The sequence below is a fragment of the Gossypium arboreum genome, chromosome 2 (genome assembly GCF_025698485.1).
Source record: "Gossypium arboreum isolate Shixiya-1 chromosome 2, ASM2569848v2, whole genome shotgun sequence".
Lineage (NCBI taxonomy): Eukaryota > Viridiplantae > Streptophyta > Magnoliopsida > Malvales > Malvaceae > Gossypium > Gossypium arboreum.
Genome location: NC_069071.1, coordinates 15,573,544 through 15,587,558, shown reverse-complemented (window position 1 = coordinate 15,587,558; position 14,015 = coordinate 15,573,544). Strand labels below are relative to the sequence as shown.

Below are 14,015 nucleotides of genomic sequence, written 5' to 3'. Positions count from 1 at the left end.
GTAAAAGTCTCAAAAACACAAAATTTACAAGAAATAATCAAGAATTGAGCTTACATGTAGTAAAAATATGAGAGACCAGCTTAAAAGAACCCTTCAATGGTGTTTTTGCTGGAGAGGATAAAGAAAAATGAAGAAAACTCTAGATTTTACCTAATATATCATATTTTACAATTTAATTTTTACCCTATTTCCAATTTTGCCCCTTGTTCACACTTGATTGTTATTTTTCCTGCACACTCATACGTCAAGTCCAACAATAGGTGTTTAATTGCCTATTTAGTCCTCCTTTAATTATTACTAGAGCTATTTAATCACATTTCACAATTTTTCACTTAATTCAATTTAGTCCTTTTTTACCCAATCGACTACCAAAACCTTAATATTTCTTGACGAAACTTTAATACTAACTTACTAACACTCCATGAATATTTCTAAAAATATTTATGGACCAGTTCATGAATTTGAGGTCTCGATACCTCATTTTTATCTCTTTTAATCTACAAATTTCTTTTAATTCATAATTTCACTAATTCAAAATTATTTCTAAAACCACACTTAACTTTTACTTACTAATATCTAAACTCACATGTCAGATTTAGTGATCTCAAATCACTATTTCGATATCACTGAAATTTTGGGCCGTTACAACTCTCCCCCTTAGGAAATTTCATCCTCGAAATTTCGTACCTGAAAACAAATGCGGATACTGTGATCTCATAGATTCTTTCATCTCCCAGGTTGCCTCCTCCAATCCATGTCGATGCCATAACACTTTTACTAACGGTACTCGTTTATTCCGTAGTTCTTTAACTTCCCAAGCTAATATTTTCATTGGTTCCTTCGAATATGTCATATCTGATTGTAGCTCTATCTCAGTATGAGAAATCACATGTGAAGACCATACCGTCTCAACATAGATACATGAAATACATTATGAATTTTCTCTAGTTTCGGAGCAAGGCCAATCTATAAGCTACTGGACCAATTCTCTCAGTGATCTCATATGGCCCGATAAATCGTGGACTAATCTTTCCTTTTCTACCAAACCGTAGAATTTTCTTCCACGGAGAAACTTTCAAGAACACATGATCACCTACATTGAACTCTATATCTCTTCTTTTCAAATCTGCATAGGACTTCTGACGATAGGAAGCAGCTTTTAAACTTTCTTGAATAATCTGAACTTTCTCTTCAGTTTCCCGAATTAAATCCATTCCCACTAATTTCGATTCACTTAATTCTAACCAATACAACAGAGTTTTACATTTTCTTCCATACAAAGCTTCAAACGGTGCCATTTTGATACTAGCTTGATAACTATTATTATAAGCAAATTCAGGTAAAGGTAAATACCTTTCCCAACTACCACTGAACTCGAGTATACAACACCTCAACATATCTTCCAAAATCTGAATCACTCGTTCTGATTGCCCGTCAATCTGAGGAATGAAAAGCTATACTAAATTTTAATTTGGTACCCAAAGCTTCTTGTAGTTTACTCCAAAATCTCGAAGTAAACCTCAGATCTCGATCTGAAATAATTGATGTCGGCACCCCATGTAATCTTACAATTTTTGACACATATAATTTCGCTAATGTGACTGGAATAAAATGCGCTGACTTAGTTAATCTGTCTACTATCACCCAAATTGAATCTTTCTTCTTCAGAGTCACGGGCAATCCAGATACAAAATCCATAGTCACATGTTCCCGCTTCATTCTGGAATCATTAGAGGTTGTAATAAACCCGTGGGTACTTGATGTTCTGCTTTTACCTATTGACAAATCAAGCATTTCGCTACAAATTCACAAATTTCTCGTTTCATCCCTGGCCACCAATACATTTTCTTCAAATCACAATACATCGTCGTACTGCCCGGATGAATCGAGTACATGCTACTATGAGCCTCTGATAAGATATCATTCTTCAATTATGGATTATTCAGAACAAAAATTCTATTGCGATAGTATAACATATCACCATTATCAATAGAGTACTCTAAGTTCATGTTGTCTTGAACCATTTTTTGTTTCAGCACCAACTTCGGATCTTCATCTTGCAACTCCCGAATTTGTTGAAAGAATACTGGTTTTTCCTTTAATTTGGCTAACACAGAACCATCTTCATTAACAGACAAATAAGAATTTAACGCCCTAAAAGCAAATAATGACGATTTTCGACTAAGTGCATCTGCCATTACATATGCCTTACCCGGATGATAATCAATGACAAGATCGTAATCTTTCAATAACTCTAACCATCGCCTCTGTCTCAAGTTCTGCTCTTTCTGCGACATTAAATATTTCAAACTTTTATGGTCTGTATACACATAACATTTCTCCCCATATAGGTAGTGTCTCTAAATTTTTAGAGCAAATACTATAGCAGTTAGCTCAAGATCATGTGTAGGATAGTTCCTCTCATGTGGTTTCAACTGCTGAGAAGCATATGCTACAACCTTTCCTGACTGCATCAGTACACAACCTAAACCATTCAGAGAGGCATCACTATATACTACATACGGCACACCTGATTCAGGCTGAGTCAACACTAGGGCCACTGTCAACCTTTTCTTTTACTGCTCAAAACTTCGTTGGCATTCTTTCGACCATACAAATTCAACATTCTTCTGTAGTAACTGGGTCATTGGTGAAGCAATCATTGAAAAATCATTCACAAATTAACGGTAGTAACTAGCTAACCCAAGAAAACTTCGTACTTTCGTAACATTCTTTGGAGTTTTCCAATTAATTACTGCTGACACCTTGTTCGGATCTACTCGTATACCATCAGCTGACACAATGTGACCCAAGAATTCCACTTCATGAAGCCAAAATTCACATTTGCTGAATTTTGCATATAACTGCTTTTCCCTCAAAATCTGTAATACAATTCTCAAGTGTTGAGCATGTTCAGATTCTATTCTTGAATAAATCAGTATATCATCAATAAACACTACCACAAATTTATCCAGGTAAGACTGAAAAATTCGATTCATTAAATCCATAAAAGCAGCAGGAGCATTTTTCAAACAGAATGGCATAACTAAGAACTCATAGTGACATACCGAGTTCTAAAAGTTGTTTTCGGTACATCACATTCCTTTACCTTTAATTGATAATACCCAGATCTGAGATCTATCTTTGAAAACACCGCAGCATCCTTAAGTTGATCGAATCATATCAGCGGGTACGATTTGCTCTGCAATTTTCTTTTATCCCTCATAATTTCACCCAAATACTTCTTGATGGAATATAGTATCTCCCTTGCAGTTGCACTTTGCCCTTCATGCAACAATTTGCTGCGTGCAGTCCAGATTGCCCACAACCCATAGCGAAACAATCGACAAAGGTACATTGACCTAATTTCAAAAAAACTATTTACCCATTTTGCCATTTGAGTCATTTGGATCTGTGTACATTGTGTGAACCCTAACTGTTGTAGATCTCCTTTGTATGCAGACACTCTTGAAAAAGATCTTTAACTATTTCCACACCATTGTGGTAGCGGGGACAGCTCATAGAGTTCATCAAGCTCTTGCAATATAGGTTTGCATAAGTAGGTACATAATTGTTCATAATCCTCCATGTTGTAATTTTTATTTAGGAGGGTATATCAATATTCTAGAGCCTTTTGTATAAGTTGGAGTAAGGGTAGAAATTCTATAAGGGTTATGTATCAACCATTTGTAAGAACTTCAGACTGTATATTTCCCCTAGCTTCACCACTCCAAGCACGAACATCCTTTTGTAGAACAAGGGGTGAATGGCTAAAATCTGCTAAGCATTATCAACATCAAAGGTAGAATTAATTAAATGCTCCTTCAAATTATTTGTTTGCCGATATATTAAACCTATCACTCTTTGAATAGAATCAGCTTGTATGGGATTTTGAATTCATTGATTTTGATTTCTAGGTATCCATGCATCTGCCCTCACTGAGACCTTAATACTCAAACCAATTCTCCAGCACATTTCAGCCTCCAAAATGCCCTTGGTGGCCCATATGCTTCTCTAGGTATAGGAAGGTAGTCGTCCTAAACTTGACTTAATAAAGCTAGTATTTGGAAAATATTTCACTTTTAGAGTATGTACTGATAAGGAATCTGGATAATGAAGCAACCTACATCCTTGTTTGGCAAGTAGGCTAAATTTAATTGAGATAAAGAGCGAAAACCTAGGCCATTGTAACTTTTCAATTCCCATAATTGATTCCATGTACACTAATGAATACCACGCTTTTTACTACTTTGATGCTGCCAGAATTGACTAATAATACTTTCGAATTCAAAACAAAGCACTTTTGGTAATAAAAAACATAACATAGATACCTCTTTGCCTTCCTGTTAAAGATGTCGAATACTCCATCCCAAAATTTTTGCTCGCATCCTATCCTTAAGACACTGAAAAGCTTTTCTTTTACCATATTTAACAATGTTTGGTAGCTTAGGTACTTCTCTGGTACTGTAGAAATCCGTATGTTCATGATTTGGGAAACCACATTTTTACTCACGTTTGTAGTGTTTGAGCTAAAAAATGCTGTGGATTTCTCAAAATTGATGCACTGCCCAGAAATGTCTTCATACTCCCTTAGGATTCTTTTTAGAGCATTAGCACCCTCATGTGTCGCTTCCCCAAAGAGTAAGCAATTGTCTGCAAACATTAAGTGTGTGACAGCCCAAAATTGACCCTAGTCAGAATGTGGTTTCGGGACCACAAAACCGAGGCATAAAAATAATTTAAAATTTATTTTGATGCCTATGATATGTGTTAATTTGTGTGTGACATTTTTGATGATTGATTTAGTGTTATAAAGGTGAATTTCACTAGAAAGGACTTAGTAGTGAACTTTGAAAGTATGAAGGGAAATGTGTGATGACTAATTAAAGCATGCATGCAAAACAATGGACTTGCATGTCAAATTCCCTTTTATAGGTGGTGGCGGCCATGACAAAGAATATGGGCTAAACATGTCATGAAACATGTTTTGTTGGGCATTAGGGAGAAATAATAAACAAATAAGCATGGGTAAGAAAAGAATGAAAAAAAAAATGTGTGTGAGTGTGGTATCTCCCCCATTGCCGTGAGTTGTAAAGGAAGAAAGAAAAAAATTTGTTCATCCTTTCTTTGAGCCAAAACTAAGGAAGAAGGAGGGATTTTTGCTCCATTTTTTGGTTTAGAAGAGATCTAGAAGGAGATTTGGCTATACTTGCATCAAGATTAAGGTATCTTGAATTCCCCTTTCGATGCTCAAATGATAAAACCAATTTATTTGTTAAATTAAGCTCAAGAGCAAAGAGGAGCTAAATCCGATAAGGGGAAGGAAAAAGTCGTCGAATAACCATCGAAATCGTTTGACCACGTCCGAGGTAAGTTTTCGAGTATCGAAACTTAGATTTTGATTCGATTGAATGAAGTAATAAGCAATCGAAATTGTGCCTTTGTATGTGGCCATTGAGCCGAAATGATATTTTTGCTAAGTGAATTGTGCATAAAAGTTGTGTTATGAAGTTGAAACAAAGATGTGTATAAATGTTCGAGTGATATCCGGCTAAGCCGAAGGCAATTGTGCAAATTGTGACATCCGGGCTAAGCCCAAGGCAATTGTGCGAGTTATGATATCCGGGCTAAGCCGAAGGCAATTGTGCGAAGTTGTGATATCCGGGTTAAGTCCGAAGGCATTCGTGCGGGTTACCATAACGGGCTATGTCCCGGCGTTTGAACGAGTAGCTATATCCGGATAAACTCCGAAGGTATGTGATTCGAGAACTTTGAACTTGCTGTAAAAATTTTCAGTTAATACGCTTGTGAAATTCCCAACAACAAGGTACGTTTCGTGTGTGCTTTGCACACTATGAGTAAGTGTATGTGCGTATTCGCTCCGATGATAAATGAGTTATCGACCTTGACTAAGCCGTTATTAGTGTATGAATATAAGAGTTGGGATTGTGAAGTAAGCATGTCTTTGAGAAATTGTGCATATGAATTATTGTTTAGCTACTTGAATGCTATGCTTGGTTGTGTGTATATTATGGCTCAAACTTACTAAGCATAAATTGCTTACTCCGTTTCTTTGTTTCTCTGTTTATAGATTTTGCTCGTTAGCGATCGGATTCGGGATCATAGAAGTTGAAGTCAACCACACTATCAAAGCCCTTTTGGTACTCCTTTAGTTGAGTTTTGGATATGGCATGTATAGGACTACCCTCGGTTGTTTTAAGTACTTTGTGATGTATATGTGTGCGGCCATGCGAAAATGGTTCGTAAAAGTGGAGTATGGAATTTGACCATATGTGGTTTGTAATTATATTTGGTTTCATGATGTGATTATGGTTTGGAATGAGAGAGTTGGTCACATGATCAGCCATTGGAATGGCTAAATATGATCATATGTGGACCTAAGTATGACTAGACTATAGTTGGTCCATGGGAACTACAATATAGGTAAATCCTACCTTAAAAACAGATGCTACCAGCTGCAGTGACGTGGATGTGAAAAATCACCAAAATTTGTAGGAATGGTGTTAAATAGTGAATAAATTATGCGATCGAACCTTGACGAGTCTATTTTCATATGAAAGTAACGAAACGATCATATCAACAGTATACCGAGAGATATTAAAGTTCTCGTGGGACAGGACCAGAACGGTTTCTGGGTCCCCTGTCGCGACTTTGAAAATTTACCATAAATTATCCAGAATGAATTAGAAGTCATTCCTTATATTTGCAGATTCATTTTTGAGTCTAGTTTCATAAGAAACAAACGGCATCAGTATTGAAACCCTGTACAGAGAGATATTCAAGTTGTAACGCGCGAAGGTCAGTGTAGTCGACCCCTGTAACATGGGTGACTTTAACTAATAAACTGTACCAATTGGCCTGACCAAAAATTCTAGAAATAAATCCATGGATGGATATATGAGTCTAAATTTAGGGAAAATTTACGGAATCAGTTTCCGAGTTTTGAAACTCGAGATATGCTTTTTAAGACGACAGCGACGCAGTTTTCCAGCTTGCCTGGGAATGTCAAATTGGTCGGTGCCATAAGTGGTTTTGGCTTGTTACCCCTCGTGTCCTACACCGGCAACGGTCTCGGGTTTGGGGTGTTACAAAGTGAGTAATCCGTGGCCCCTTTCTACAAACATTCATACCCCTTATCAATCGTTCCTAATTTGCAAGTTTCATTAGCGTTGAAATCCCTTCTTCATAAAACAAGAACAAATAGGGGCTCAAAGGGTCACCTTGTCTCAATCCTCTTTCCAGTTTAAAAGTTCCACTAGCCTGCCCATTTAGAATAACAGCATAGGATACTAAGTTAATACATCTCATTATGAAATTCACCCAAGAATCCACAAAACCCATTACTCTTATCATTAGCTCAATAAAAGGCCATTCTACTCGATTGTAGGTTTTGCTCATATCGAGCTTCAAAGCCATCTACCCTTTCCTTCCAATTCTCTTATTTTTAAGCGTGTGAAGTACCTCATAGGCTAGAAGACCATTATCCGTAATGAGACACCCTGGTACAAAGGCACTTTGTGCCTCATCTATATACGATTCCAACATATTTTGCAAACGGTTTGCTTTTGTTTTTGCAATAATCTTGTAAAACACCATACAAAGGCTAATTGGCTTGAAATCTTTCAAGTTGGTGGGGCTGCCAATCTTCAAAAATTCTAACACTATCGTATTGTATTAACAATATTCTCGTCTTAGGGGTTTTAAAGATGTTACATTTCTCACCCCCAAAAGAAATTTTATCCTCGAAATTTACCCAACTTGAAGTGTTGAAGTTATTTATTTCTTCCTGATTACAACTTCTCCATACACTTTCACTAAATAAATTCATTTATCTCTTCCAAATTGTATCTAGTATATTTTCTCTTAAGATCTACTGAGAAATTTTTCTATAAAAAATACCTTTAAATGATCTTTGATCAATTTCAATTTTATTTTTTTAAAATTTATTCCTAGATTGATATTGTCCTTACATTCTTTCCTTGTATTACATGTCACTAAAATTACTTTATTGTAACAAATTGCTTGTTTCTAATTTCTTTAATCTCTTGAATATATATCATACTTGATCCTTCTAATTCACATAATCTTCTTTCTTTCATTTCTTCACGATATCATTTACTTATATATATTTAATTCATTAGTGGTATGTAACCTTCATGTCATTCTTCAATGTCACACCACAAAATTTTCTAATCTATATTTTGGATGGTTTACCAAGAGAGTTTGGTGTTGACTGGCATGTGAGTGGGTCAAATTCACGAGAATTGACTTGTTTCATTTTGGCATATTCCTTTGCGGATTGTTCCAACATCCTGCAAATTCCTATTTTGCATTTGGAAAACTCTTCCATTGTGAACCCGCTAGTGGCGAGTTCAATTTTTGCAAACATCTTCATTCATTTTAGTACCCACAATAGGTGGGACACGTAGAGGAAGCATGTCAAGTCATATGTAGGAAATATGTCATTTTGCATGACACCTGGAGAGCCTTGATGATTGTGTCTGATTAAGGGAATTGTGTTTGATTTAAAACACTTGATTTCTAATAAACTCAGAAACTTGAAATAATTGGAGGGCTAAATCAAAAGAGACTACAAGTTGGCGGCCTATATTGGAAGAAACGGGAAAGCTGGAAACTGAATAGGGCATGGTTGAGAACCAAACCTAGTTCGATTAGAATGGAACCAACCAGTTTCTTAGTAGGAGACATAATAATTAGTTATAGGCAATTCTCATAAGGTTGGCAATAGTTCGTGAAGGACTATAAATAGCTATTAATGGCTTCCTAGGGATGATTTTTCTTCTCGATTTTGTTTCATTTTCTTTTTTTCACCTTCTTCGGTAGCTTGAAGAAGGAATAGCCATGAAAGGTCCTGTATGGAGCAGACTTTATCAAGAGGGAGATGGAAAAGTAGGAAGCCAGCAAGCTAGTAAGGTTGTTAGCCTTTTTGTATGCGTAAGAATAGGTAAATAAGGTTGCGAACCTTTAGAACCATTTTAGGGGTTTTGAATGTGTATGAAAGTTTAAGCTTTTAAGATGAAGTGTAAGTTTAACCAGTAGAATTTTTGTTGTAATGCTTAGCTACCAAGAGAATAGAAGCTCTGGTGTTCTAGAAAGCTAAGTTATAGGAACTGTGAAGATTCAGGTGAGTTTTAGACTCTAAACCTACTGTTATGATCTATGTTGTTTGAGTATACCATGTTTGCATAAACATTAAATTGATTATATGTGCATGCATTGCATGACTGTGGGAAAAACCTCAATGGGATAGATGAAGTTAGGATGGGAAATGAGGAGTGACCCTGTTAATTACTGTCATGGGTGAAACTCTAGGCCTTATGGAGGGAACACTACAGTATTCAAGTATTAATGCTAGGTGGTGTAAAGGAGGTAATGGGGGAGGATTTAGGAACTAACATCATAGAAAGGTATTTATTGTAGTGACAGTATCCACTGGTCATTTGGGGTGACACTATAATAACAGTATATGGTGTAAGACTATAGATGAAAGATACTATGACAATCTAGTATGAGGTACGTAGTGTAATATCATGGATTAAAGACACCATGGCAACATGGTACACAATATAATGTATACGGTGTAAGACCATAGATGAAAGATGCTTTGATAGTCAGGTATAATGAGCAAGACCATGGATGAAAGACTCCACAACATTATATGATAGTACGCCAGGATGGCAGATCAGTGTAAGACTATCAATGAAAGACTTCAGGGCATCCATAAAACATAGATAGTCCACTAGGATAGTGAACACAAAATAGAGATAGTCTACTAGGACAGTAAACATAGATAGTCCCCCGAGATAGTAAATATGAGTTAAGTCCATCGGGACAGTAAACACGGGGTAAACCTGTCGGGGTGTAAGAAATAAGGTGAGAAGGGTATAAGACCATAGCTCGGCTACGACAACCCATAGAGACTTCCAGGACCACAAGTGTGGGGTATATTGCTAGTGTGTAAAGTTTGAGAAACCATGCGGGCAGAAGAAGAGTTAATAGAAAGTGTAAGTATAGAAAACGAATCATGAAGAATCCACCAAAAATTATGAAAACGGTAAGGATAGAGGGGAAAGCCGGTCAAGCATGAGCGAAGACCCAACAAGAATTAGAGGAAGATAGGTTGTTCAAGAGCTAGCCTAATCATGAATATGTAAAAGGGAAAACTATTCGAGGGTTGCAAGCAAGGATCCGTTATGATGAGCCATGTAAACTTTAAATTATATAGAGTTTTTATAGCTACTCATAACTAATGGACACGATATTTGGAAGATGTATGCTTAATTTATATCTTAATAAGAATAAATTAGGGGTTTGTAATAAAATAAGAGAACTTATTACCTTGCATAACTTTAGGTTTATGTGATTAATTAATTCAAACTTAATCCGTCCCTGTTACTTCACATAAATACTAAGGAAACCTTAGTTAAATTATGACATTGGTTTATGCATATTTTTATAAGTATAAGATTCAATTGAACTTATATAAGATTCCCAGTTAATGAAAGATGAAGTTGCCATAGAATATTTTTAGAACATTGTAATGCATGATGAAAAATGAATTGAGTCAAAAGTTGTAGTTATTCTAGCTTATTCATGTCATTGTTATTAATTCATGAAAATCGTTGCTAAACCATCACCTTACATTGCATTTCATTTTCATTTTCATTTAGGTTAACTTTCATTTAACTAAACTAATTTAACACCTATCAATCAAAATTATTGTGTTTTTCTTAACCAAATTGTGAATAGTTATTTTTACAAGTATCGATTTAAATGCAGTCCCTGTGGAAATGACAACTCTTATACTTACTTATTACTTGATAAAAACCATGAATACTTACACAAACCTATTCGTTACATGTTTTTGGCACCGTTGTCGGGGACTGTTAATTTAATCATTATTTGTGAAATTATTTCTTGCAATTTGGTTTATTCATTTTTAATTAATTAATTAATTAATTAATAATTATTTTTTGTGATTTCTTTTCAAGTGTTTATGAGCATAGATCAAATAATTGATTTACTTCCTGCAGACCATGAAATCGAGTGGACATTTTGACAAAAAAGATGAGAAAGATTAGCCTAAAGACAAGCAACAAAATGGACCTTGAAAATCAAAATGATGTTCAAGGGAATGGAGTAGCTAATGTTCATAATTAATCCTTATTACTGATGATAGGGATCGAGCTATAAGATAGTATGCTGTGCCCCTTTTTAATGAGTTAAATCTGGGAATTAGGAGACGGAGATCAAGACACCACAGGTTGAATTGAAGCATGTAATGTTTTAGATGCTTCAAACAATAGGCCAATTTAGTGGAATGCCCACAAAGGAACTACACCTTCACCTTTGATTATACATAGAAGTGAGTGATTCCTTCAAGATAGCTGGTGTAACTGAAGAAGCATTGAGGTTGAAGTTGTTTACATGCTCGTTAGAAGATAGAGCACGAGCATGGCTTAATTCGTTGCCACCTAATTCAATTTCTACTTGGCAATAATTAGTTGAATACTTTTTGGTAAAGTATTTCCTACCTAGCAAAAATGCTAAGTTGTGGAATGAGATCACCACTTTTCAATAAATAAATGATGAATCCTTATACGAGGATTGGGAAAGATTCAATGAGTTACTTCGTAGATGCCCTCAACATGAGATTCCACATTGCATCCAATTGGAGACATTTTATAATGGTCTCAACGCACACACAAGGTTGGTGGTAGACGCTTCTACGAATGGTGCTCTCTTATTGAAGTCTTATAATAAAGCTTACGAGATCATTGAGAGAATAGACAGTAACAATTACTAGTGGTCAAAAATTTTAGTAACTCTAGGAAGAGGAGTAGTTAGAGTGCATGAAGTATATGCCCTTACTTCACTCTCAGCTCATATGTCTTCTATCTCTTCAATGTTGAAACAATTTACTACTAACGATTTAAATCATGTTGCAGCTCAACCACCAAGTCACTTTGATGTTATTTCTTGCATGTACTATAGGGATGGTCATTCTTTCGAGAATTGTCTATCAAATCCCAAATCTATTTACTATGTAGGGAATCAACACTAAAATAGAAGTGGACAAGGACCATAGTCTAACTTCTATAATCTTTCACGGCGAAACCATTCAAAATTTTTCTAAAGAAACCAAGAAACTGGACCAAACAACACTGACATACAACATATACCAAATCAACCTCAAGGGTTCAATCAACAAGTTTAGAAGGCACAACAAGCTAAACCGTCTAATAATTTGTAGAATTTATTGAAGGCATACATGGATAAGAGTGACGCATTAATCCAAAGTCAAGCAACAACACTGAAAAATTTAGAGACCTAAGTAGGTCAGTTAGTTACGGAGCTTCATAATAGATCGCAAGGAGCCTTGCCGAGTTACACAAAAAATCCAAGGAACTTGGGTAAGAGGTACTGCAAGGTAGTTGCTTTATGAAATGGTAAGACTTTGGAACCCAAGGTAGTTAAGATTGAAGAAGAACCTGCCAAGAAAGAGAAAAGTCAACTGACAATCAGAAGAGCCAAATTCTACAAAGTCTAAAGAGATAAAACCTAAACTAGTGAATTATGATAAGCTAACACCCTCTTCAGATGCAAATACAATTCCTAAAAAAAGTTGTCCAATTCAAGCTAAAGTTCTAGCACCTCCGTATCCACAAAGACTCAAGCAACAGAAACATGAGGTGTATTCAAGAAGTTTTTAGATGTTCTAAAGCAGCTTTACATCAATTTACCATTGGTAGAAGCTTTAAAACAAATGCCCAGTTATGTCAAGTTCTAAACCGTAGCATCAACGAAGAAGTGTAGTGCGTTCCTATAGAACAAGCTACCTCCGAAAATAAAGGACCCTGAAAGCTTTACTATACCTTATAATATTGGAGAATCTTACTTTGGTAAAGCTTTATGCAATCTTGGAGTAAGCATCAACTTGATGGCCAAGACTATTTTTAATATGTTAGGAACAGGTGAAGTAGGACCTACAACTGTGACACTTCAACTGGCTAATCGTTCTTTATCATACCTAGAAAGAAAGATTGAGGATGTCCTAGTACATGTAGATAAGTTTATTTTTCCTGCTGATTCTATTGTCTTAGATTCTGAAGTAGATAAGGAAGTGTTGATCATCTTGGGGAGACGTACAGATGTGTTTCCTGAAGAACTACTGGGATTACTACTGGAATGTGAGGTCAAATTTGTTATTGATCTGATACTTGGGACGGCAACAAAATCAATTCCACTGTATAGAATGGCACTAGTTGAGTTGAAAGAACTTAAAGCAAAGTTACAAGACTTGTTAGACGGAGGTTTTATTCAGTCGAGTGTATCTCCTTGGGGTGTGCCAGTGTTGTTTGTGAAAAGGAAAGATGGGTCATTGATATTATGCATTGATTATAGACAGCTGAATAAGGTAAAAATAAAGAATAAATATCATTCACCTCATATTAATTAATTATTTGATCAATTGAAGGGTGCAACTGTGTTTTCTAAGATAGATTTCAGATCGAGATATTACCAAATTACCATATGCAATTGAACTCGATACGATCACTATGAATTTTTGGTATTGCCTTTTAGATTAACAAATGTTCATACTGCTTTCATGGATTTGATGAATCGATTTTTTTAGCATTATTTGGATAGATCTATAGTTGTGTTTATTGATGATATACTGAAATATTCAAAAATAGAATTTGAGCATGCTTAGCATTTGAGAACTGTATTCTAGATTCTGCATGAGAAACAATTGTATTTAAAATTCAGTAAATGTGAGTTCTGGCTTAGAAAGGTTGGATTTCTCAGGCACGTGATTTCTGCAGAAAGGATTCGTGTTGATCTGAGCAAGATATCTATCATTGTCAATGGGAAAGCTCCGAAAAATGTTTCTAAGGTACAAAGCTTTCTAGGATTAATAGGTTATTATCGGCATTTTATTAAAAAAATTGTATAATAGCTTCACCGATGAC

At 35.6% G+C, this 14,015-nt stretch overlaps 1 non-coding gene across 1 annotated transcript; it reads right to left on the bottom strand.

The window, feature by feature from the left end:
• Positions 1 to 11,590: 11,590 nt before the first annotated feature.
• On the bottom strand, positions 11,591 to 11,697 carry LOC128289894 (small nucleolar RNA R71). Its single transcript, XR_008279536.1, has one exon. It is a non-coding gene; the product is annotated as a small nucleolar RNA R71 (small nucleolar RNA).
• Positions 11,698 to 14,015: the final 2,318 nt, after the last annotated feature.